Source organism: Loxodonta africana, chromosome 5 (genome assembly GCF_030014295.1).
Source record: "Loxodonta africana isolate mLoxAfr1 chromosome 5, mLoxAfr1.hap2, whole genome shotgun sequence".
NCBI lineage: Eukaryota > Metazoa > Chordata > Mammalia > Proboscidea > Elephantidae > Loxodonta > Loxodonta africana.
The window spans coordinates 10,435,536-10,461,008 of NC_087346.1; positions in this window are offsets into that span (position 1 = coordinate 10,435,536).

Here is a 25,473-nt window from a genome sequence, read left to right on the forward strand (position 1 = left end):
GTCTAGAAATTAGCTGAAAATGTTGGCACCTTAAATCTTCTAATAATATATGTCTGATATAATATACCTAAGTTTGCTGTATCTTAGGTTTTTTTGGGGGGGTCATTCTTGTACTAACTCAAAAGCTATGAGGTTATCAGAAATGTATATACAGATCTCTTTTTTTTTTCTCTCTCTCTCTAATATATACGTATATAGGAGAAAGAAAAAAGGCCAATGGTGCTGTAAAAGACTTTATTGCACTGAAGTGTTCACTTAGGCAGGACAAGAGAACAAGATTCGTGTGTGATCGTGTGTGTGTGTACAAATAGAAAGCTATAGATTGATACATTTATATATATAATATATGCGTATAAATATCTGTAATTTATAAAGATATAGATGTGCATATATATATCAAAGTGATTGCAATTAATGATTTTCTTTCTCTGCTTAACATTGATCAAATAGCATGTTGTGCTGCAATAGTGAAATCTAAAAAAATATTTCACTGTTTATAATATGATTTGTGTATTTATTCTAGTCCAATGGCAACAGCATCAGTGAAAATGACTTCTTTTTTGTGCTTCAACAAGGTATAATTTCTTGAACTTTCTAAGACTAGCAAGTTACATTACCATAAACCATAACAGAGTCATTTCCCCATAATAGCTATGTCAAAAATGTATGAAAAGTGAGACACAAGATAAAACGTATATTTGGAAAGGTGGAATGACAATCCTGGTCATTTGTACAGGAGCTTACCCCATAGCTGATTTCACAACCAGCATTCTACTATCTCTAAAACCCTTGAGTAAAAGATCAAGTGAAAACAGTTGCTATCAGCTCCCACAGTAGCACCTTAAGAGGCACCAAATTTCTGTTGGCACTATATCTATATCTTGAATATATATATTTTGTCAGGAAGGAATGAGCAAGAGGAAGGTAAAGAATATTATTTGAATGTGAAGTTGCAGGATGCAAAAATAAATAACAAGAGAACTATTTTAATGTTGTCATGCTCAGCTGGTCAATACCGAGTAAGGGACCAGGAAAGTAAGAGCCTCAAACATGCACAGTGAAGATGTAGCTGAGGGTGCAGACAACAGGGAGGTACCTCCACAGTCTGAAATAGAATTGATTCCAAGTCATGGTAACTCATGTGTGCAGAGTAGAATGGCTGTGAACTTTCAGAAGGAAATCCTCAGGCTTACTTCCTGAAGTGCCTCTGGGTAGGTTCGAACCACCAACCTTTTGGCTAGTTGTCCAGTGCTTAGCCATTTGCGCCACCTGTGGACCCCTAAACTTATAATGTTGTTTAGTTGAGTTAGTTGCCATTGAGTTGATTACTTGAGTTAAAACCAGTTCATTCACTCTATTCTTTCCCAATAATAATTTATCCACGTAAAAAGTATCAGATTTCACAATGCCTATGAGGCACAATGGAAACCCTTGTGGCGTAGTGGTTAAGTATTACGGCTGCTAACCAAAAGGTTGACAGTTCAAATCTACAAGGTACTCCTTGGAAACTCTGTGAGGCAGTTCTACTCTGCCCTACAGGTTGGCTATGAGTCATAATTGACTGGAGGGCAACAGGTTATTATTAGGCACAATACATGTGAACTTAATTGACAAAAGAAATTGAGAGATAGCATAGGTCCTTTTCAGATATGCTAAACTAAATTACTCTTTTTGGTGGCTTTTTAAACTCAACTCATCATTTTTAGTATTTTTCTTAAAAGCAACCAATCCACTTGTTTTGCTCCACAGCTTAATTTTTGGCACTGCCAAGCACAAAAGCTATTTCCACACTGTTCAATAGCATTTTTTTAATCCGATTTTTTTTTTTCTCTCATCATGGCCTTGCTAAGTTATTGTGATAAATGGTATTGCAATATTGTGGATATTTCCATTTGCCAATATTCCATAATAGTTCCATTTTGTTTCCACCTATTTCCAAGAAAGGATGTAATCCAACAGAACACAAGAGAAGACACTGTATTTCTAAAAACATTGAGGTATACGTCTTGTTACAAGTTGAAAAAAAAATTATAAATAAGATATGTTTTTACATATTTTCCACTGCTAATCAAACACAATATGAAAATCTAGACACCCACTAGCACTAAGCCATTTGCCTGCTAAAATTGAAGGTCACTTTTGTTGAAGCATCAACATGACAGCATTGCTAAATAGGTTTTACATCTACTATTGCCTGACATTGCTCTTATCACCTCAATATCACACTAAGCTAACTCACTTCACTGTTAAATATGTTCCTTACATTCTTGTATAGTTATACTTGAAATGAGAGTACTGATGAATTTAAAGATTTTTTAAAATTCGTGTTCTGTCAAGTATAAGAAAAGGACGTTATAACAATGCCTTCTACTCTAGTCCTCTATTCACTTAGGCTTCTTAGTTTTACTCATAGCGACCCTATAGGACAGAGTAGAACTGCTCCATATGGTTTCCAAGTAGTGCCTGATGGATTTGAACTGCTGACCTTTTGGTTAGCAGCTGTAGCTATTAACCACTACACCATCAGGGTTTTCAAATAATTGTTAAATGATTAAAAGGCTACCAAATAATTTTTGGAATCAAAAATTCTATCTATGCCCATTTTAATGCATGAAAAAATGTCTTGCAACTAAGTTGGTTGCAGTGCAGAGAGAGGTATGTGACCTGATTGCAGATGAGTTTTAAAGTTAGAAACATGAAAACTTGTAGAAGTATACAGTATGAGATGAGATGGAAAAGCAGAAATTCAAGATGTACAAGAATGACTAACATGAGGTATCAAGGGACATTTACAAAGAAGAAAGAGTTACTTTTATGAACTCTGCTTTAATACTTATACGCTTGTGATTCTTGTTAGCACGTATCTCAGAATTTCATCTGAAAGTCACAGGAGTTGGCATTCATCGTCTCATTCTGAAGCAGTGAAGAGAGTAGATTATAAGGGCTTGATAAAGCCTTCTGCAGTTACCAAGAATCTCTGAATAGCTTCCAGTGACTGTCACGGTCTTCATTGACAGAGCTCATAGTTCACAGAAGCCTTCAGAGAAGCTGATATATGTCTCTGTCAGCTTACACAAGAGTGTACGGCCAACTCTGAAGAAAAATGGCCTCTATCTCACTTTCACCTTCTTTTTTTTGCAAAAGTTTCTTTCTTTGGCCAGAAAGAAATTTTGCAGAAAAATGAGATTCTGGGAAATATAGTTAGTAGCCATAGAAAAAAATGGTGGTAGTGTTGAGTTGTCAAAAGAAAATCTAACATATCATTTAAACATTTCATTCTTGAGGAGATATTTAAACCCATGGGAATGAGTGCTTCCCGTCAAGAGACCAAGAAGACCAAAACAAGTCGGGGGCTAAAGAAACAGCTCTGAAAGAGTAGAATACAGGCAGCCAACAAATTACCTTGAAAATAGTCAACGAGGTGGGAAGAAAGCAAGGATATAATCCAAAAGAATATAAGGGAAGTTTCAAGAAGTATGAGTAAACAACACTAGTAGGAAGTCAGACAGTAGTGTTGTCTAACACTTGTTGTTAGGTGATGACGAGTCAATTTTCGACTCATAGTGATCCCAAGTGACAGAGTAGAACTTCCCCATAAGGTTTTCCTGGCTTTAATCTTTATGAGAGCAGGTTGCCAGATCTTTCTCCCATGGAGCAGTTCAGTGGGTTCTAACCAACGGCCTTCCAGTTAACAGCCTAGCACTTAACCGTTGTGTTATTAGGTGTCCTTTGTCCAATTTTAGTGGATAGGATAAACATACAGTCAGATAATACTGGCATTTGGAAATTGATTATGAGTGAGTAAGTGTAGGGATAAAAATATAATTTTTTTTTCTTGCTTTCAGGAGAAGATAGTATATAAGGTCAGGAGGGGTTGTTATTTGTTTTTTGAGGTGAAAAATAACTAAAATATATTTGTTTGTTGTTAGTAATAATCTGCTTGAGAAAATCAAACCTGATGATGCCAAGGAAGTAGGCCATACATTTATAAATGGATTTCTTGAGAAAGCAGAATTGAAAGGGTTTAGATACAGATGTGACAAACTTGGGGTCAGTGAGCAATCAGTATATGAATAGTATACCCTAGAGAAATCTATTCAAGCACAGCCATTCAATGAGCCTGATCTCTCCTTGCTTACCTGCAGACAGGGGAGAATTCTGCAAAGATAGTTTAAAATGATGGAAATATTTTCCCTCTTCCTAATATATCCAGTCTCTTTTTCACCCTGTGACTTATACTAGGGTTTCCCAGTGGGGATGTTGTAGAACTCTCACGAGTTTTAGCTAGGGATTTTGTGAGAGATCATTATTGAAAATATAAACATCATGCTTTGAACTTTACATAATGCATAATGTTATCAGGTCGTAGGCTTTGACTGAGCAGGCTTGGTAGCAATTTTGTAGAAGTCTTTCAGATTTCTATGGTAGTGTACAGTAAGTAGGACCATGTTCATTTGGTTGAGTCAATTTTCCGTTTTTAACCTGAGATGGGGTGACTGCTGACAATTGACAAACTCTGTCTTACTCAGAAGGGAGAACAATAGGCTGGTGAAGTCATTCCTTTCCTCCTGATTTTCCTGCCTCAACCTCTTTTAGTTGCCACTAAGGGACTCACAAGAAGCAACAAATTCTACTGCTATAATAGAAAAGAGGAAGTTTTCATTCTACAAGGGGATTGTTTACGTTGCTTGACTCAGCTCTCCCACAGTGGTTTACGCTGGTAAATATATATATATATATTTAATTTTCTGATTTTATTGTGTTTTAGGTGAGCTTTTACTGTGTGAATTGGTTTTTCATTCAAAAATTTATACACAAAAATTGTTTTGTGCCATTGGTTGCAATCCCCACAATGTGTCAGCTCTCCCTCCCCGCCTTTCCCTTCCTCCCTGGGTTCTCTGTGTCCATTTGTCCAGTTTTCTGTCTCTTTCTGCCTTCTTGTCTTTGCTTTTGGATGGGTGTTGTCCATTACTGCTGTAAAAATTGCAAAGCGCAGATTGTATAGGTTAGAAGTGAATCATATGGTAAACCTTTCATATGCTTTAAGATTTTCTGATTTTGTTTTATATAATGCCCTTTATTTTATATTTATCACTTCTGCTTTATGAAGACAACTGATGATTCAATATGTCAGTTTTTGAAACTGAGGAAGGTTTTAGAAGAGGAAGTTTTAGGCCTATGCCTACAGCTAATTCTGAAGATGTTAGTGATGAAGAATTACAATCATTTAAAAAAAAAAAATTTTATTGTACTTTAGATGAAGGTTTACAGAGAAAATTAGTTTCTCATTAAGCAATTAGCACACATATTGTTTTGTGACACTTGTTGCCAACCCCATGACGTGTCAACATTCTCCCCTTCTCAACGTTGGGGTCTCCATTAGCAACTTTCCTGTCCCCTCCTGCCTTCCAGTCCTTGCCCCAGGGCTGGTGTGCCCATTTAGTCTTGTTTTGTTTGATGGGCATGTCTAATCTTTGGCTGAAGGATGAACCTCAGGAGTGACTTCAGTACTCAGTTAAAAGGGTGTTCAGGGGCCATACTCTCAGGATTTATACAGTCTCTGTCAGACCAGTAAGTCTGGCCTTTTTTCTAAGTTAGAATTTTGTCCTACATTTTTCTCCACCTCTGCCTGGGACCCTCTACTGTGATCTCTGTCAGAGTAGTCGGTGGTGGTAGCTGGGCACCATCTGTTTGTGCTGGACTCAGTCTGGTAGAGGCAGTGGTAGCTGTGGCCTATTAAGAATTACAATCTTTTGAGTTATTTCAGTGCCCTAGTGCAAAAAGGGATAGACACACACACACAAATCTGTGGGTTTTGTATGTGCTGGCAGTATGAGTTATCCTATTCTAATGTATAAAATTGAAAGATGCTAACCAAAAAATCAAACTCATTTGAAAAATAAAGATATTGATTAGTTCATATAAACATTAGTATCCCCCCAAATTGAAACAATTTTATTAAAAAAAAAAAAAGTCACATGCAGTGAAAAGGTTTGAGAAGCAAGTTTATTGGCAGAACTTATTGCCCAGAAAAGGAAAAATCACAATCAATGAGAACCTAGAAATGCCCGCATGCAATATTATGGCAAGGAAAAGGCTAGGACAAGATAAAGTTTACCTTGTAAATTCTAAAATAGCATGATAAATTTTTGTGTCAATAAATGCCACATTATGCTGAAGAGGATTTGGGTAATAAAGAAAACAATAGCTCCTCTATTTAAATTAATGAGTCAAGAGCTTTCACCAATAAATATTATGATGCTTTGTAAATGCTGATGAAATTAGAAAACTTTTTCTAAAGCAGTTACCCAAAACTAACAAAGTCTGAAATACATTCAATTATGGTTTGTGTGTGTGTGTGTGTGTGTGTTTTAATCTGGGAACCAAAAGTTTTCTTTTGGAGAAAATGTGTTCTTTATCTGTATTGATGTTGTCTCATCAATGGTGGACTCAGTGGGAGGTGTTGCATTTCTTGTTTTAAAAAAATAACATTAAATTACATGATTTTCTTCACGGAGAAGAGTTGGTGTCAACGTTCTCGGAGATTTTTGTTTGTTTTATTTCCGGATGATTCTAGTGATGGCTTTATTGAAGAAAGACCAATTCACTCGAAGGTGAGTTCCAGGTATACTTTCATGTAATGGCAGACCAGGCTCAGTTTAGTTCTTTCAAGGTGAAAAATGGCTACAGAATCTAGCCTGCTTGGCAGATGTTTTTATAATCACATTAACTAGTTGAATAAGATTCTGAAAAGCCCTAGAGAACAAGTTTTTGAACACCAAGTGACAGAATTCTTGAATTAAAAAAAAAAAAAAAAACTCTTTGAAAAAAATTATGTGGCAAAAGGAAATTTTAAAGTGCTTTGGCTTAAGAGTGAGGAGTGATGTTAGCAAGACTCAAGTTTTATTAAAAACCACAATGTATTCTCTCCCTTTCAACCCAAGAGTAGGGGTGAGTGATGGATCCTTTCCACAAATCCCCAGCTCAGCCTGAGAACTTACGTTGGAGAGAACAGAGAGAACTTTACTAGCTGAAGACTGACCATTCAAAGAAGAGGTAGTACTGAAAGACAAAATGTAGGACACTCAGTTGAATTTAAATTTCTGATAAAAAATGATATATTTTTTAGTATGCCTATGTGTGTAAGTAAAATCTACATGTTCTCCTCTCACATTTGATTCAGAATTAAGAAAAAAAAAAAATCAACAACGGGTTACAACAAAGCTAATTTCCTTTGTATATACTTTTAGTTTCAAAATCAAGACTTTTATAAACACAGTTTCATAAAAGAAATAGAGAAATCAAAATGTGTAATAATATTTTTGTAAACAGTTAACCTTTTCTGATCATGATGCTCAGTAATGAAATGATTTTTTTTCAAAATTTCGTATAAAATTATATTGTAGACTACATTTTTATTCATATTGCTTTGGGTTATGATTTTAGTAGTTTTACTAAGCAACATTATCAATCAATTTACATGTTATGAATAAAATTAATTAAAATCAAATTACAACTTTTATTTAAATTAAATATACTGAGTTTATATAAATAAAATGCTATTTGAATTTAGGCCAGTTATTAAAGATAAAATCATGTTTGTCTCATGAGTTATTAATAGTCATAAAAAATAAATTCGCACAAGTGTAGGCAGAGCATAATGCCTTTTTTCAATAAAGATTAGCTAAAAATCATTTTTAGTTTCAAATATGAAGATAAACCACTTTTGCCCACATTGTATAAAAATATTTTTAAAAAATGAAATTATTTTTATAAAAATGAAAAAAGTAATGTTTTCTTTACCTATATAGCTGATTTCTTTTAGAGCTGATAGCCTTTCTATAGAAAGAAAAAAATCATACACACACACACAAAAATCTAATATGCTGGCAAAATAAACAGATCTGCATGAAAATATGTGAGTAAGGGTTGTATCACATTTCATCATACCTATTCAATCTGTATGCTGAGAAAATAATCCAAGAAGCAGGATTATATGAAGAAGAACACGGCATCAGAATTGAAGGAAGACTCATTAAAAATGTGCATTATGCAGATGACACAACCTTGCTTGCTGAAAGTGAAGAGGACTTGAAGCACTTACTCATGAAGATCAAAGACTACGGCCTTCAGTATGGATTACACCCCGACACAAAGAAAAAATATCCTCACATCTGGACCAATGAGCAGTATCATCATTAATGGAGAAAAGACTGAAGTTGTCAAGGATTTCATTTTACTTGGATTTGCAATAGACACCCACGGAAGCAGCAGTCAAGAAATTAAATGATGCATTGCATCGGGCGAATCTGTTCCAAAAGGCCTCTTTAACGTGTTAAAAGAAAAGATGTCACATAAGGACTAAGATGTGTCTGACCCAAGCCTTGGTGTTTGCAATCTCCTCATATGCATGTGAAAGCTAGACAATGAATAAGGAAGACTGAGGAAGAATTGATGCCTTTGAGTTATGGTGTTGGTGAAGGATGTTGAATATACCATGGACTACCAAAAGAACAAACAAATCTGTCATGAAAGAAGCACAGCCAGAATGCTCCTTAGAAGCAAGGATGGAGAGAGGTCATCTCATATACTTTGGACTTGTTATTAGGAGGGATTTTTCACTGAAGAAGGACGTCATACTTGGTAAAGTAGAGAGTCAGCAAAAAAGAGGAAAACTGTCAATGAAATGGGTTGATACAGCGGCTGCAACAGTGGGCTCAAGCATAACAACAATCATGAGGATGGTGCAGGACTAGGCATTGGCTCATTCTGTTGAAGCTGGGTCACTATGAGTTGGAAAGAACTTGAAGTCTAATAACAACAACACGAAAATATATTTCTGTAATTGGAAAGATCACTGAAAATCATCACTGTATTATTATTACATTCGCAACTTTCTGATCTTGTTAATATACCATGAACTATAGTATCACAGTGTTTAGACAGAGATTCCTTGAGAAAGGAGAATTACTTTTAGAATTGCTACAGAAAAAGTGAGTTCTTTGAGGACTATACACCTCAGATCATGCATGATGCAGAATCATCACTGGTCCATTTAAGACCCTCTCCAATTTTATTTAAACTTGTATTCCTCTCCTCCTCATTCTCTAATTCCATTATTTTTCTCATTGAAGTAATTTAGCTTATACTGTGGAGCAGAATATTTGCAGAACTTTTCCTAAAAAAGCTTAAGATCTAATAAAGGAGAAAAGTAATAGATAAATACATAAATAAATAAGTAAATAAACTTTATTTATGCTATAGAAAGGAACCTTGCTTTGAGAATGAATTACAGAAGTCCTAACTGGCATGCAGAAGGCAGAGAAGGCTTGTTCAAGGAAGTGGCTTTTCAGCAATGACCTGAAGATTGAATACAAGTGCACTGGACCTTTTTGGGTGAAATTATTTTTAGGGGTACAGAAGTCCTATTCAATAAAAGCACTTTATGTATCAGAGAAACTTGGAAAAGAGTGGTATGCCTGTACAACATTTGTCCTACATGCAAATAAATGGTAAGGTCTACAAATAATTGGTAAGAAGGCATTGTGTCATCATTATTGATTGAAAAAGAAATATTTCATTCATAGTTAAGCACATTGGAGGGTTAGATGAAAAAGAAGTGCAAACAGTGAACAGGTTAAAGCTATTGTCTTGATAAAAGATGACCTTTGAATCAGGAATGTATAGATATTAGAAATGGAGATGAATGAAGAAATTCGAAACAGGTTTTAGATGCTAAATTTGATATATTTGGTAATTAAGATAAAAGAGATGAAAATGAAGCAGAGGGGAAGATAATATGGGTGAAACATAGTTCACTGGCTTAAATAATTTAAGTAATGAATATCCTGAGTTGATTACGAGTATGCTGTTAAAATATCTAGTAAAACAAAACTTAAGCATTGTGAAAATCAATATAAAGTTTACATTGACCGCATGAAGATCAATGGCTAACTTAGCAAGAGAAATGTTGAGGTACTGTCATGGACAGAATCTCACCTGAAGTAAATGGAGTAAAATAGCATATATCAATATTTTTAAAGGGATAATCTGTAAAACGAGTTCCTGGGTGGGCACAAACACTTAAGTGCTAGTCTGCTACTTAAATGTTGGCCTTTGGAGTCCATCCAGAGTCACCTGGAAAGATAGATTTGGCAATCTACTTTTGAAAAACCAGTCTTTAAAAGCCTTATGGAGCTCAGTTCTACTCCGACTTATGTGGACTCACCCTGAGTCTGAATGGACTCTATGGCAGCTGGTAACTGATAAAACTGTAAAGGCATGCAGATAAAAATTGTACTATTTGGAATCATTGGGGAAAAATGAGGCTTTTTTTTTTTTTTTTTTTAAGACAGATGACACTAGAACAAATTTGAATAGTGATGTAACTGACACAGTTAAATAGAATAGTAAGTTGCAGGAAAAAAAAGAAAAAAAAAATTGGAAGGAGCTATTATTTGAGATGCTAAGACAAGACCATATCCAGAGTATATGGAAATACTTGATCTTTGATAATTATTTAACTCATAACTAAAGTCTCTGCTATAAATTCCAAAAACGTATTTGGTATACACCACAAAAGAGCACCAAATAGAAAAAGATTGTGTAATAAGGATCAGGGGTGAGGATCATACTGATGTGCTAAGTTTATCAAAATAGATATGACATTTCTACACCCCAGGAGATTCTAATGATTAGAGGTCCAGTGAGGGGTTGAGGCTTTTATTTTTTTTAAAAAGCCTTCTGGTTTTTCCTGTTGTACACCCTGACTAAGAGACGATACCATAAATTAATTAAAACTTGTCAATGTTCAAAATTATAGGTATTTGTATTAGTCATCTAGTGCTGCCATAACAGAAATACCACAAGTAGATGGCTTTAACAAAGAGAAATTTATTTTCTTACAGTCTAGTAGGTTACAAGTCCAAATTCAAGGTGTCGGCTCCAGAGGAAGGCCTGGAGAAAGGTCCTTGTCCTCAATCTTCACTTGGTCCTCAGTCTTCACCTGGTCCTCAATCTTCACCTGAGTAAGGGTGGTGTTACAATCCCACCCTAATCCTCTCAACATAAAATTACAACCACAAAATGGAGGGCAACCTCACATGGCCTAACCAAGTTGACACATATTTTTGGGGAACACAATTCAATCCATGACATTCTACCCTTTGGCCCCCAAAATATCATATTCTTGCAACATACAAAACATATTCACCCCATCATATCATAACAAAAGCCTTAAATTCAAGTCAAAATCCAAAAATTCCTCTTCATCTGTGAAATCTAGAATACAAGTTACGTGCTTCCAAAGGTACAATGGCAGAACAGCACAAGCTAGACATTTCCATTACAAATGGGAGACACTGGAGGGAAAGAAGGGATAACAGGCAAGAAACAAGTCAGTGGAACACATTCCATTAGCCCTCAAAGCTTTGAATATAATCCTCTGTTCTCTGAGACAATTTATGCTATAACCCTGCCCTCCAGTCTCTAGGTGTTGGCCACACTCTCCAGATTTGAGTCGAGGCCGCTTGGCCCTGGGCTTCAGCTCCGCCTTCCAGGCTCACTAGAACCCCAACTCTGCCCCCTCAGATTTAGGTGTACCATTCTCCTAGTCCATCTGAGTGGCAAATCCACCCTTAGAAACACCAGAGGCCATGGCTCCACCCTTTGTAAGCCCTGAGGTCATGGCCATACCTTTTGGCACTGAAGCAGCTGGGTTTCTTGTGTTGTCTCCTCAAATTCTGCTTCCTGGTTTCTTGGCCTCTCGGCTCCTCAGGCCTCATGCCTGCGCCTGCCCTGCTGGGACAAGTGTTCCAAAGCTCTGCGGCTCCACTGATAAGTGCCTATAGGCACCCTACTCTGCCAGGAAGCCCCCTGCGCACAGGCACTCAGCTCTCTCTCCCCGTGGGTCAGCTCCAGAGCTGTTTCGTGCTGGTCTACTGGTTCTGCTGCTTCTAGTTCTCTGCTGTTGTCGCTTCTCTGTTGCTGCAGGTTCTCTGGTGCACTGGTCCTCTGCCACTGTCGCAACTCTATCCATTCACAGTTTCAAAACCGATTCCACATTTTAGGTATCTTTTTTTTTTTATTAGAGCAGCACCCCACTCTCTCGATACCAAATTCTCAGTCATCTAGTGCTGCCATAACAGAAATATGATAAGTGGATAGTTTTAACAAAGAGAAATTTATTTTCTCACAGTCTAGTAGGTTACAAATCCAAATTCAGGGTATCATCTCCAGGGCATGGCTTTCTTTCTCTGTCAGCTCTGGAGGAAGATCCTTGTTCTCAATCCTCACTTGCTCATGGATCTTCTCAGGCACAGGGACTCTGGGTCCAAAGGACACACCCTGCTTCTGGTGCTGCTTTCTTGGTATGAGGTCTCCAACTTTCTGCTTGCTTCCCTTTCCTTTTATCTCTTGAGAGATGAAAGCTGGCACAGGTCATACCCCAGGGAAGCTCACTTTACTTTGGATCAGGGAGGTGACCTGAGTAAGGGTGGTGCTACAATCCCACCCTAATCCTCTCAACATAAAATTACAGTCACAAAATGGAGGACAACCACCCATGTCCTAACCAAGTTGACATATATTTTGGGGGGAACACAATTCAATCCCTGACAGTATTGTTTAAAAAAATATGTAAGAAGGCCTCTAGTTTCATATAAACAATTTTTAGGGAGGACTTACTTCTTCCACTTTGCTGTTTGTTTTACGTATGTCTCATGAGTTTTTTGTTCTTCACTTTACCCATTGCTGCCTTCTTTTATAGTAAATAGATATTTTATAGTGTGCCTTTTAATTATATTCTCATTTTCTTTATTATGTATACTTTTTAGTTCACTTCTTAGTGGGGGATTCCAATTAACTACTTGATTTATGACAATCTGTTTTACATTAATATCAAATTAATTTTAATAGCATATAAAATCTTTACTCCTATAAAATTCTACTCCCCATTTATGCTGCTGTTGTCACAAATCGCATCTTTTTATATAGTGTTTCCATTGACATATATTTATAGGAATAGCTCTATGCATCTGTCTTTTAAATAAAATAGGAAAAATAGAGAAGTTACAAACAAAATGCACACTAATATTGTCTTTACCAGTATTTTTATGTATGTGGATTCAAGTTGGAAACCCTGGTGGCATAGTGGTTAAGTGCTATGACCTTTAACCAAAGGTTCGGCAGTTCGAATCCTCCAGGTGCTCCTTGGAAACTCTATGGGGCAGTTCTCTTCTGTCTTATAGGGTTGCTATGAGTCGGAATTGACTCGATGGCACTGAGTTTGGTTTTTTTTGGTTTTTCATTCAAGTTATTATCTAGTGTCCTTCCATTTCAGCCTAAAGGACTTCATTTGGTGTTTATTGTATATCAGATCTGTTAGCATCAAAGTCTCTCAAGTTTTTATTTTTTATTATTATTTTTAATCTGAGAATGTCTTAATCTCTCCTTCATTTTCAAGGACAATTTGTCAAATATAAGAGTCTTTTGAAAATGCCATGCTACTGCTTTTCTGTCCTCTATAGATTCTCTTGGAAAATGAACTCTTAATCTTGTGGAGGGTCCCTTACATGTGATGAATCATTTCTCTTTTGATGCCTTCAAAATGCTCTCATTGTCTAAATTTTTCAGCAGTTTTAGTATAATGTATGTAGTATGGATATCTTGGAGATTATCATATTTGAAGTTAGTTGAGTTTCTTGAATGTGTATATTAATGTATTTCTTCATATTTTGCCAATACTCAACCATTATTTATTGAAATACTTTTCCGGCCATCAATATTTCTCCTTTACTTCTGGGCTAACATTATGTGTCTCTTGGTATGCTTGATGGTGTTTTACAGGTATCTGAAGCTTTGTTTATGTTTCTTCATTTTTTTTTTTTTTTTTTTTTGCTGTTGTTGTTCCTCAGATTGGGTAATCTCAATTGACCTATCTTAAAGTTCACTGATTCTTTTATCAGACTTTTCACATCTGATGTTTAGCTGCTCTAGTGAAGTTTTCCTTTGTTATTATATTTCTCGACTTTGAAATTTCTATGTAGTTCTTCTTGTAATTCTTACTTTTTTATTAATGCTCTCCAATTGGTAAGACTCAATTTTTATGTTTAATTTAGTTCTTTAGACAGGGCTCCTTTTAGTTCTTTGAACATATTTAAAATACACGACTAAAGTATTTATTCATTAAGTCCAACATAGCCTTTATTTTTTTCCTCTTGTCTCAGTTAGTTGTTGTTGAAAGTAGACATTTTCAATAAAATAATGTGGCAACCGTAGAAATCAGGTTTTTCTTCCTTTAAAGGGTTTGTTGTTGTTGGTAGTTGTTGTATTTTTTTTGTTTGTTTAGTGGCTTGTCTAAGGAGCCTGAGTGGCATAAGTGATTTACAATCAACTGTTAACCTAAAGGTTGGTGGTTTGAATCCACCAGTGGCTCTACGGAAGAAAGGCTTGGTAAACTGCTTCTGTAAAGATTACAGCCAAGAAAACCTTGTGGAATTCTATGACATATGGGGTTCACCACAAGTTAGAGTTGACTCAAATGCAAAGGGAAAGTGACTATTCTGGACTAATTTTGTAACATTATATTCTTTGTCATATGTGACCAGAAAGGTTTTGTTCCATTAACTTAGTGGTCAGAAAATGATTGAATAATTATTTCCTTAAATCCCTGTAACAGAAAAATCCCTATCTTTGCAGAGGGGTCTGCGTCTGTGCTGGGGAACACTTTCAATATCAATAAGGGAGTTTACAATCCTGCTTTAACCTTTGCTTCCTGCTTGACCAGAGCTTTGAAGTCAGCCAAATGCAAGAGCTTAGAGAATCTCAGGCCTTTACTAAGGATACAAACAGCCCTGGGTATGCATGTGACCTTCTAGAGTCCCAGGGATTTTGCTGACTTTTCCAAAGCACTTATTCCCAAAACTTCTCACTCAGTACCCTTTACTCCAATTTCTTTAGCTAGCTTATTATTTGCTTCAGCCATGATTCATCTCCTCATATAGCATCTAAAATATTTGCTATAAATTTATTCAACAAATGCACCCGGGTATAAGCTTTAGTGAAAGGCAAGCTCCAGTCCGATGAGACTGTCCAAACATTTTGACTGTGTCTCCAAGAAACCCACTAGACTGATCAACTCAGGACAATTTGTGAATGACATCTTTTCTGTTTCTTGCTGTACTGGTACCAAGAATACAGGCTGCTATCTTCAAGGCTACTGCTGAGCTAGGGAGTAGAGGATGTAACAAGAATAAGTGAAATCCACAAAGCTACCTGGTTTTACTGAAATTTAATTGTTTTTCTTGAATAAGGACTCTACGGGTTGCTGTAAATTTTGGTTCGTTTCCAGTGTCCCAAAAGTGCTTATTCTGACAGCTTTCTCCAGCTTTTTAAATTGCTTTGGAATTCCATCCTTCACCATTTTTACTGGCATCAATATTCATATACTTAAAAAAAATTAATTGTGGCTTTCATAGAGAGTTCTTTTTTCTCAATCTTTTTTCACTTATTGAAAATCTCACTGAAATTAAGTAGAACATCTTAGCCATTCTGTATATAAATGTTTTTATTTTTTCAGCTAAACTTTTAAATACTTGGTTATTTTCACCATTTCTGGGTCAAATTGACCTTTCTTCCCGTTTTGTTTTTATTATTTTTATTTTAACTTGGGTCACTTTGTTTTCAAGCTGTTTTTGGAATAGAGACAGCTCTAGTATAGTTAGGCTTTGAAAATTGTACTTGTGATAACAGTACTGAGGTATTAAAAGACATGCGGTTGTTGTTGGATGCCAGATGCTACAGTTCCTTGATGGTTCCACCTCAAGTAAATTTGGGTGCAATTTTAGGAAATTATGTGGAATTAATGGTCAAATCGTGCAAAGTTGTGTTCAAAGAAATAACATGTTCATCTTTTCACCAAGAAATCCTATTTAGAAATGATATTAAATGTCTAAGAGAACTCAATTCATGTTTGAAGGCTTTTATTTTATGCTATACAAAAGAATAAAGATGCCATTAATATTAATATTTTGTGAAGTTCAAGGAAAATTATTATATGTTTCATGGGAGGTAACATATAGTGGTGCATTGAACTTTTATTGAAATACCCACAAATCATAAGAAACACTTTTAATGATTATTGCTGGAAAATATCTTGAAGGTAATTTATCAGTTATTTTAAAAAACTAATATAGCTTTCTCCTCCATCATCATCATTATCATAAGCTAAACATGTAATGCATTATGGTATCAATCTGTATTCTTTTTATTCCCTTTGTTCTCCTAACAACACTTTGACAATGTTAGGAAAGGCAATATTTTTTCAAATCAATGTTTAAAAATGAAAAATATTTGTTTAGAGTTATATGAATAAAAATTGTGGAGACAGGGCTAGAAATGTGTACTGTACTGTGAAATGGTTCATGAAAATATACATTCATGAATTGAATTATATGGAAAACAAAGGGTTATTTAGTGATTAGCACATGAACAAGTCTATAGGATGCAGAGACTATCCTTAATATAAGGTGGACTTTAAGGAACTCACCTACTCTCTCTCACTCTGTTGCCAATATTTCCAACTGTAAAATAATTTTCCTGTTTCTTACTGTGAAACAAATTTTCCTGAGAACACTATTTTTTCATTTATTTTTAATTGCTTGAGGTACTCTGAATACGTGTACTGTGGAGGGAGATATATCTTTTCAGGAGATGTAATGGCACTTTCTTATCTTAAAACAGTAAAACCCCACAGCTTGCTATTGTGTAGAGGTGGGGTTTCATAATACATTTTGGTGATGATGGAAGACATTATATTAAACAAAATGCAAGATGGTGTTAAACATTTCTTTAAACTATCATGAGTGGTTAAACCATTATAACATAATGTATTAAAACAAAAATATATTCTGATTCTTTACATACATTTTCTACTAAAACAAGTTAAAATAGATGAGATTATCGACAGCACAGATGGAAAATGATATAATTAAAGCATTAGCTATCACTGTCTTTGATTTTTTTTTTTTATGGTAATAAATATTTCCTTAATGAGCTTAGAAAATTTGGTGAAGTAAAAAAAAAAAGAAAATGTAAATAATACCCCAGAATTTCAAACAATGAGTTTCATTTACAAAGGCATTATTTATTGACTGTTTAGGATGATGCACTGCTAGCCCCACACCTTCTTAAGAAAAGTCAGGCAGTAGAATTAGTTATGTTGTCATTGGAGAAAAAACTTGCCAACTTTAAACTTATTCAATGAAAAAACAAAATAAAATAAGGAAAGTCAGAAATAAGGAAACTGCTCCAGTGAAAAGAAATCTTATCCCATTTATAGCCTTAAAAGGACAGATAAGAGTAAAGGTCTATTTTCTCTGGTCATAGATAAGTGCACTGCTGATGATTCAAGGGTAAAAACTCTGAAGTTTGATTACAAAAACTACCAAATATGGCAATTCTAGTAGGTTCCTGGGACTTTCTTTACTAATATAAAAAGTTGCTGGGATATCAGAGACGTTTCCAATCTAGCACAAAACATTAACTATGTTTGCTGAATTAGAAAAAGTCAGTGTTGTGTGGTGGTTATCAATGTGGAGTGTTTGGGCTTGAATCCCATTTCTGCCACCCCCTGGTTATATAAATTTGACTGTAATTTTAATAACACCTGTGCCTCAGTTTCCTCACCTGTAGAATACCAGAATGACTTGTCTCACAGTGTTTTTAGTATTAAAATAAATCTTATTTAAAAAATATTAATAAGTGACTAAATATAAGTTGTTTAGAACAGTGCCCATAACAAAGTAGGTACTCAAGAACTATTTGTTCAGGGTAGCTCTCTGAAATCCTACTGACCTATCACAGCTTGAAATTGTACTTCACTTGTTTTGTATATACGATTCTTATTTCACCAAAATCTTCAGACTAGAAGTATGATTTCTATTCAAAACTACATTTTATGTAATAAGAATAGACAACCTGCTTTCCAGATTTAAAGAAGACCATCAATATCTTTACTCATTTTCCTTTCAAATGAAACACATTATGGGAGAAAAAGCTCTTTTGTTGACTTTCCAGTACTTTAAATTCAATATTAGATAGTCACTTCTTTTTGAAAAGGCTTTTTCCTCTCTGATAAATTATAAATACCTCTGGAAGATAAAATGTATGGAGTTACCAGTCAATTATACCTTAATGCAAATGAGTGTCAGTTCCTATCTACGTAGTAGAATTTATTTATCTGAAGGAGTGTGGGAGGGGGGGAGGGAGAAGGAAGAAGTGGAGGAGGAAAAGAAAGAGGGAAAAACAGGAAGAGGAGGATAAAATGAGACAGAGAGATCTTATTGCTTCTCCCCTCCCCTTCTCTTTTTGAAAATAAACCCTATGTCCCTTTGCTTTGGAACAGCACAAGGTAGACTGATGTCTGGTGATGGTTAGGTAAAATGATATTACCCAGAGTGGAGAAACAAGAACCCTGGAAGGATAAGGAATATGTATATATTCCTTGTATCTATCTTAGGAGAGGCCCTACAATGAGAAACACTCTGATAGTAATAAGCCCACCTAATGCCCATATCTTGGCTCTAAATCACATCTTCTACCTGAATATACTAGGTATACTTGGAGAGATGGCTAATTTTAGGGAAGTACTAAGAAAGTATAAAATATTTACAGAGATTCTTTTTGTGTGAGAAAGCAACAAGACTCAAAGAAAAAAAAGGGAATATGTTAGTAAGACACAGAAAACAGCTTGAGTGGCTCCCATTGGTCAAATAGGGAAATAAATAGGGAAATAATTGAATACAAAATAAGTATTGATAGTAATGGATTATTACTCTGAATAAAATAGGACACCATAAGTCTGCTTTTAGGTGATCTATTAAGTAAATAAATAGAAAGATTAATGAAGATCAGTATATTTACATAGCTTCAAGGTATCACTCCAAAATTGCTTATTGATTACAATGTAGAAATGGATAACTCTACAGCAAAGTAACCTGATTGCCCTCACCTTAATCAAATGATTAAAAGGAAAAACAAAACAAAATTGTGCACTAACTGAAAAAAAATGTATCTTAGGTATCTGGTGCTGCTATAACAGAAATACCGTGGAAGGATGTCTTTAACAAACAGAAATTTATTTTCTCACAGTTTAGGAAGCTAGAAGTCTGCATTCAGGGTGCCGGCTCTAGAGGAAGGCTTCCTCTCTGTGTCTGCTTTGGAGAAAGCTCCTTTTCTCTTCTGAGCTTTTGCTCCTGGGTGATATTCATGTGGCTTGGCATATCTCTTCCCTGTCTCTTCTTCTTTCCTTTGCTTGCTTAATCTCCTTTATATCTCAAATAAGACACACCCTGCACTAATCCTGCCTGATTAATATAGCAAAGACAACTCATTCCCAAGTTGGATTATAACCACAGACACAGGTAAGGATTTACAACACATATTTTTGAGGGACGCAATTCAATCCACGACATTCCATACTTTGGTTCCCCAAAATTCATGTCCTTGCCACATGCAAAATACATTCACCCCATCATATCTTCCCGGAAGTCTTAAATCAACTCTAAGTCTAAAATCTCATCTCCTGAAACATCTAAATCAAATATGGGTGAGATTTTAGTCATATTCCATCCTGGGGAAAAACTCCTCTTCATCTATGAACATGTGAAACCTAGACGACAAGTTATTTGCTTCCAAAGCACAATAGTACAACAGGAACAAGGTAGACAAAATGGGAGGAATTGGTGGGAAAGAAGGAATAATGGCCATCAAGCAACTCCAAGACCCAGCAGAACAAATTACATTAGCTCTCGAGTCTCGAAAATAATTCTTTGTTCTCTGAGACTATCTGGGCAATGGCCAGACTCTGGGTGTTGGCCATACTCTCTGGATTCTGGGTGGAAGCCCCACAGCCTTGGGCTTCAGCTCAGCCTTCCAGGCCAAGTGGGATGGCAACTCTGCTCCCTTGGCTTTGGGTAACCCCATTTTCCTAGTATCTGAGTAGTGACCCCAAATCCACAGCCACAGCCGTACCTGTATTCTATCACTTGTGTGTATCACCCCCACCCACTCAGCTTTGGGTGGTGGTCCTGTCCTCCTGGCACACTTTATAGGCAACCCCACACTCTGGATCCGAGTTGATGAAGGTCCCACTCTTTGAAACCTAGGAGGCTGTAGCCCCAGAGTCTGAGATTGAGGAGGCCATGGGCTTATCCTTTGACACTGAGAAGATTCTGCTTCCCGTGCTCCGTCCAACAGTTCTGCTGATCTCCAAGCTGCTCCAGGGATGGTCTTTTTCTTTTCGTAGAAGACAACAGATGTAGCTCCTTTGGCCTGTTTCCTGCCTTCAGAATGCCAAAAGGCAAACAGCATTCTTTCCTTTTGTTCTTTCTTTGTTCCCTTCTGTCTGAACAGTTGGGTTTCTGCTTTGGTAGTTGGTTAGATCTATCAGTCACAGGCTTAATCTGTTTAACAAAAGATTGTGTAGCCATTTCCTTGAAGAACATTCTGGGACATGTATCCTTAGTTTGTATAACAGAATTTTTCAAATCTTTAAGTTCTTTTTCATTTTGTACAATGCATTTTTAAGTCCATCTCTTTACTCTCACGTTTTATTATAAGCGGCAAGGAGAAATAACACATCCCTTTGTTATTCATGAGCTAGATAACCAGGTTCATCACTTACAAGTCCTACCTTCTACCAAACATTTTAACATAATTCAGACAAGTTCTTTGCCACTGCATAAAAAACATCACCCTTCCTCTACTGCTCATCATTTTCTTTAAGAGCCTCACCAGAAGCACGCTCAATGTCCACACTTTTAGCAATATTCTTTTGCGGGCACCATATGTATTCTCTAAGATAATAGAGACTTTCTCTGTAACTCACCTCACTTTTTTCTGAGCCCTCTCCAAAATTGCCTCTCATGTCTACAATTCTACCAAGTCTTTTCAAGGCAATCTAGGCTTTTACTATTAGGCTCCTTAGAACTCCTCCAGCTCTACCTGCTACCCAGTTCCAAAACCACTTTCACATTTTAGGTATGTGTTAGAGCAGCACCTCACTTGGTACCAAATTCTGTCTTAGATACCTAGTGTCGCTATAACAAAAATACCACAGATGGATGGCTTTAACAATCAGAAATTTATTTTCTGACAGTTTAGGACGTTTACAAATCCGAATTCAGGGTGTCAGCTCTAGGGGAAGCCTTTTTCCCTCTGTTGGCTCTGGAAGAAAGTCCTTTTTCCTTCTGAACTTCTACTCCTGAGATAGATATCTTCACATGGCTTGGCATGTCTCTTGCTTGTCTCAGCTGCTTTTGCTTGATTGTTTAGTTTCCTTTATATCTCAAAAGAGGTTAACTTAAAACACACCCTATACTGATCCTGGCTGATTAACGTAACAAAGAAAACTCATTCCCAAGTGGGATTTTAACCACAAGCATAGAGGTTAGGACTCACAATGCATATATTAGGGAACATAATTCAATCCATAACAAGATGCAATAAGAATAACACATCATTGTGTCTATGTTCCTGCCAAAGAAACACACCTTGAATCTAATTAAGAAGAAATATTATTAAAAAAAAATCTATTTTGAATGACATTCTACAAAGTAATTGTTCTGTAATATTAAAAAAGTGTCAAGGTCATCAGAGTCAAGCAAAGATTGAGGAAATGTTCCAGATAGGAGATTAAAGAGACATGATGACCAGAGAAATGATCTGATTCTGAGTTTAATCCTTTTGGTTTAAAGACATTATTGGAACATTTAGTGAGATTTGATAGGCTCTGTGGATTAAATGGAATGTATCAATACTAATTTCTTAAAGTTGATGACTCTGTTGTGATTAGGTAAAATGATATTTTTGTTTTTAAGAAATAAATAATTCTTCAGGAAGCTGAGGCAGCACATTGGCAATTTATTATCAATAGTTTGAGATGTTCCAGATTTATAAAATGAGGGCGAGATGGAGTTAGAGTGAGAGGAAAAAAGGGTAAAATCATGATTTCACATGGTTTTGGATGGTAGGTCATGCAATGAGAAAGAAATGTAAAAAGTAAGAATATGAGTGAGCAAAAATATTCCATGAATTTGTAAGTTAATATACACTTGCCCATCTTTCTATTTCTTTATTCTGTATATGGAATTCCACTGCAATTGTCTTATATATTGATTATTGTTGTTGTTGTGAGATGCCATCCAGTCAGTTCTGAATCACAGAGATCTTATGCACAATAGAACAAAACATAGCCTGGTCCATCACCATCCTCACAATCATTGCTATGTGTAAGCCTAGCATTGCGTAGACTGTGTCAATCCAACTCTTTAAAAGTCTTCTCTCTTTCGCTGATCCTCTACTTTACAAAGCATGATGTACTTCTCCAGGGAAAAGTTCCTCCTGATAACAAGTCCAAAGTACATGAAATGACCTCTCTCCATCCTCTTTTCCAAGGGGCATTCTGGCTATACTTCTTCCAAGACAGATTTGTTTGTTCTTCTGGCAGAACATGGTATGTTCAATATTCTTCACCAACACTGTATTAGGCTGAGTTCTCTAGAGAAGCAAAACCTGTAAAGAGTATAAATGTACATATATTGTGTTGTTGTTAGGTGCCATTGAGTCGGTTCCAACTCATAGTGATCCTAGGTACCACAGAAAGAAACACTGCCCATTCCTGCACTGTGCTCACAATTGTTGTTCTGCTTGAGCCCATTGTTGCAGCCACTGTGTCAATCCATCTTGTTGAGGGCCTTCTTCTTTTCTGCTGACCATGTACTTTGCTAAGCATGATCTCCGTCTCCAGGGACTGATCCCTCCTGACAACATTATCAAAGTATGTAAGACACAGCCTTATCGTCCTTGCTTCTAAGGGGCATTTTGGTTGTACTTCTTCCAAGACAGATTTGTTTGTTCATTTGGCAATGCATGATGTATTGAATATTCTTCTCTAACACCACAATTCAAAGGCCTCAATTCTCCTTCAGTCTTCCTTATTCATTGTCCAGCTTTCGTATACATATGATACCACTGAAAGTACCATGGCTTGGGTCAGGCTCATCTTAGTTTATAAGGTAACATCTTTGCTTTTCAACACTTTAAAGAGGTCCTTTGCAGCAGATTTGCTCAATGCAGTGTGTCTTTCGATTTCCTGACTGCTGCTTCCATGGGTGTTGATTGTGGAGCCAAGTAAAATGAAATCCTTGACAACTACAGTTTTTTCTCCATTTATCATGATGTTACTTATTGGTCCAATTGGTGAGGATTTTTGTTTTCTTTGTGTTGAGGTGTAATCCATACAGAAGGCTTTGATCTTCATCAGTAAGTGCTTCAAGTCCTCTTCACTTTCAGCAAACAAGATTGTGTCATCTGCATAATGCAGGCTGTTAATGAGTCTTCCTCCAATCTTAATGCCCTGTTCTTTTTCATACAGTCCAGCTTCTTGGGTTATTTGCTCAGCATACAGATTGAATAGGTATGGTGAAAGGACACAAACCTGATGCATGCATTTCCTGACTATAAACCAATCAGTATCCCCTAGTTCTGTCCGGACAACTGATTCTTGATCTATGTACATGTTCCTCATGAGCAAAATTAAGTGTTCTGGAATTCCCATTCTTAGCAATGTTATCCATAATTTGTTATAAGTCACGCAGTCGAATGCCTTGGCATAGCCAATAAAACACAGGTAAACATCCTCCTGGTATTCTCTGCTTTCAGCCAGGATCCATCTGACATCAGTAATGATATCCCTAGTTTCACATCTTCTTCTGAATCAGGTCTGAATCTCTGGCAGTTCCCTGTAGATATATTGCAGCAGCCACTTTTGAATGATCTTAAGCAAAATTTTGCTTGCATGTAGTATTAATAATATTTTGGGGTAATTTCCACATTCAATCTGATCTCCTTTCTTGGGAATAGGAATAAATATGGATCTCTTACATTTAGTTGGCAAGTAGCTTTCTTCCAAATTTCTTGGCATAGATGAGTGAGCACTTCCAGTGCTGCATCCTTTTGTTGAAACATCTCATTTGGTATGTCACAAATTCCTGGGGCCTTGTTTTTTGCCAACGCCATCAGTGCCACAGGCTCCTGATTATATGCTACCTCTTGAAATGGTTGAACATCAACCAATTCTTTTTGGTATAATGACTGTGTATATCTTCCATCTTCTTTTGATATTTCCCAAGTCATTTAATATTTTAACTCTAGAATCCCTCACTATGGCAGCTTTGCAACTGGAGGCTTGAATTTTTTCTTCAGTTCTTTCAGCTTAAGAAATGCCAAGTGTGTTTTTCCCTTTTGGTTTTCTATTTCCAGGTGTTTGCATATGTCATTATAATACTTTGTCTTCTCGAGCTGCCCTTTGAAATATTCTGTTCAGCTCTTTTGCTTCATCATTCCTTTCTTTTGCTTTAGCTGCTTGACTTTCAAGAGCAAGTTTGAGTCTCTTCTGACATCCATTTTGGTCTTTCCTGACTTTTTAATGACCTCTTGCTTTCTTCATGTATTATGTTCTTGATGTCATTCCACACCTAGTATGGTCTTCAATAATTAGGGTTCAAAGGGTCAATCTATTCCTGAGATGGTCTTTGAATTCAGGTGGGATATGCTCAAGGTCATACTTTGACTCTCTTGGACTTATTCTAATTTTCTTCATCTTCCACTTGAATTACAGATGAGCAATTGGTGTTCTGTTCCACAGTCGGCGTCTGGCCTTGTTTTGACTGATGATTTTGGGCATTTCCCTCTTCTCTTTCCACAGATATAGTCGGTTTCATTCCTGTGTGTTCCATCCAGTGAGGTCCATGTACATAGTCACCGTTTATGTTGATGAAAAAAGATATTCACAACTAGGAAGTTGTTGGTTTTGCAAAATTTATCATTTGATCTCCAGCATCATTTCTATCACCAAGGCCATATTTTCCAACTGCAGATGCTTCTTCCTTGTTTCCAATTTTGCATTCCAATCACCAGTAATTATCAATGCATCCTGATGGTGTGTTTGGTCAATTGCAGACTGCAGAATCTGGTAAAAATCTTCAATTTCTTCATTTTTGGCATTAGTGGTTGGTGCATAAATTTGAACAATACTCGTATTAACTGGTCTTCCTTGTAGGAGTATGGATATTATCCTATCACTGACAGCATTGTACTTCAGCATAGATCTTGAAATGTTCTTTTTGATGATGAATGCAACGCTATTCCTCTTCAAGTTGTGATTCCCAGCATAATGGGCCACAGGATTACCTGATTCAAAACAGCCAATACCAGTCCATTTCAGGTCACTAATGCCTAGGATATTGATCTTTATGTGTTCCATTTCATTTTTGATGATTTCCAATTTTCCTTGATTCATGCTTTGTACATTCCATGTTCCAGTTATTAATAGATGTTTGCATCTGTTTCTTCTCATTTTGAGTTGTGTCACATCAGCAAATTAAGGTCCAAAAGGTTTACTCCATTCATGTC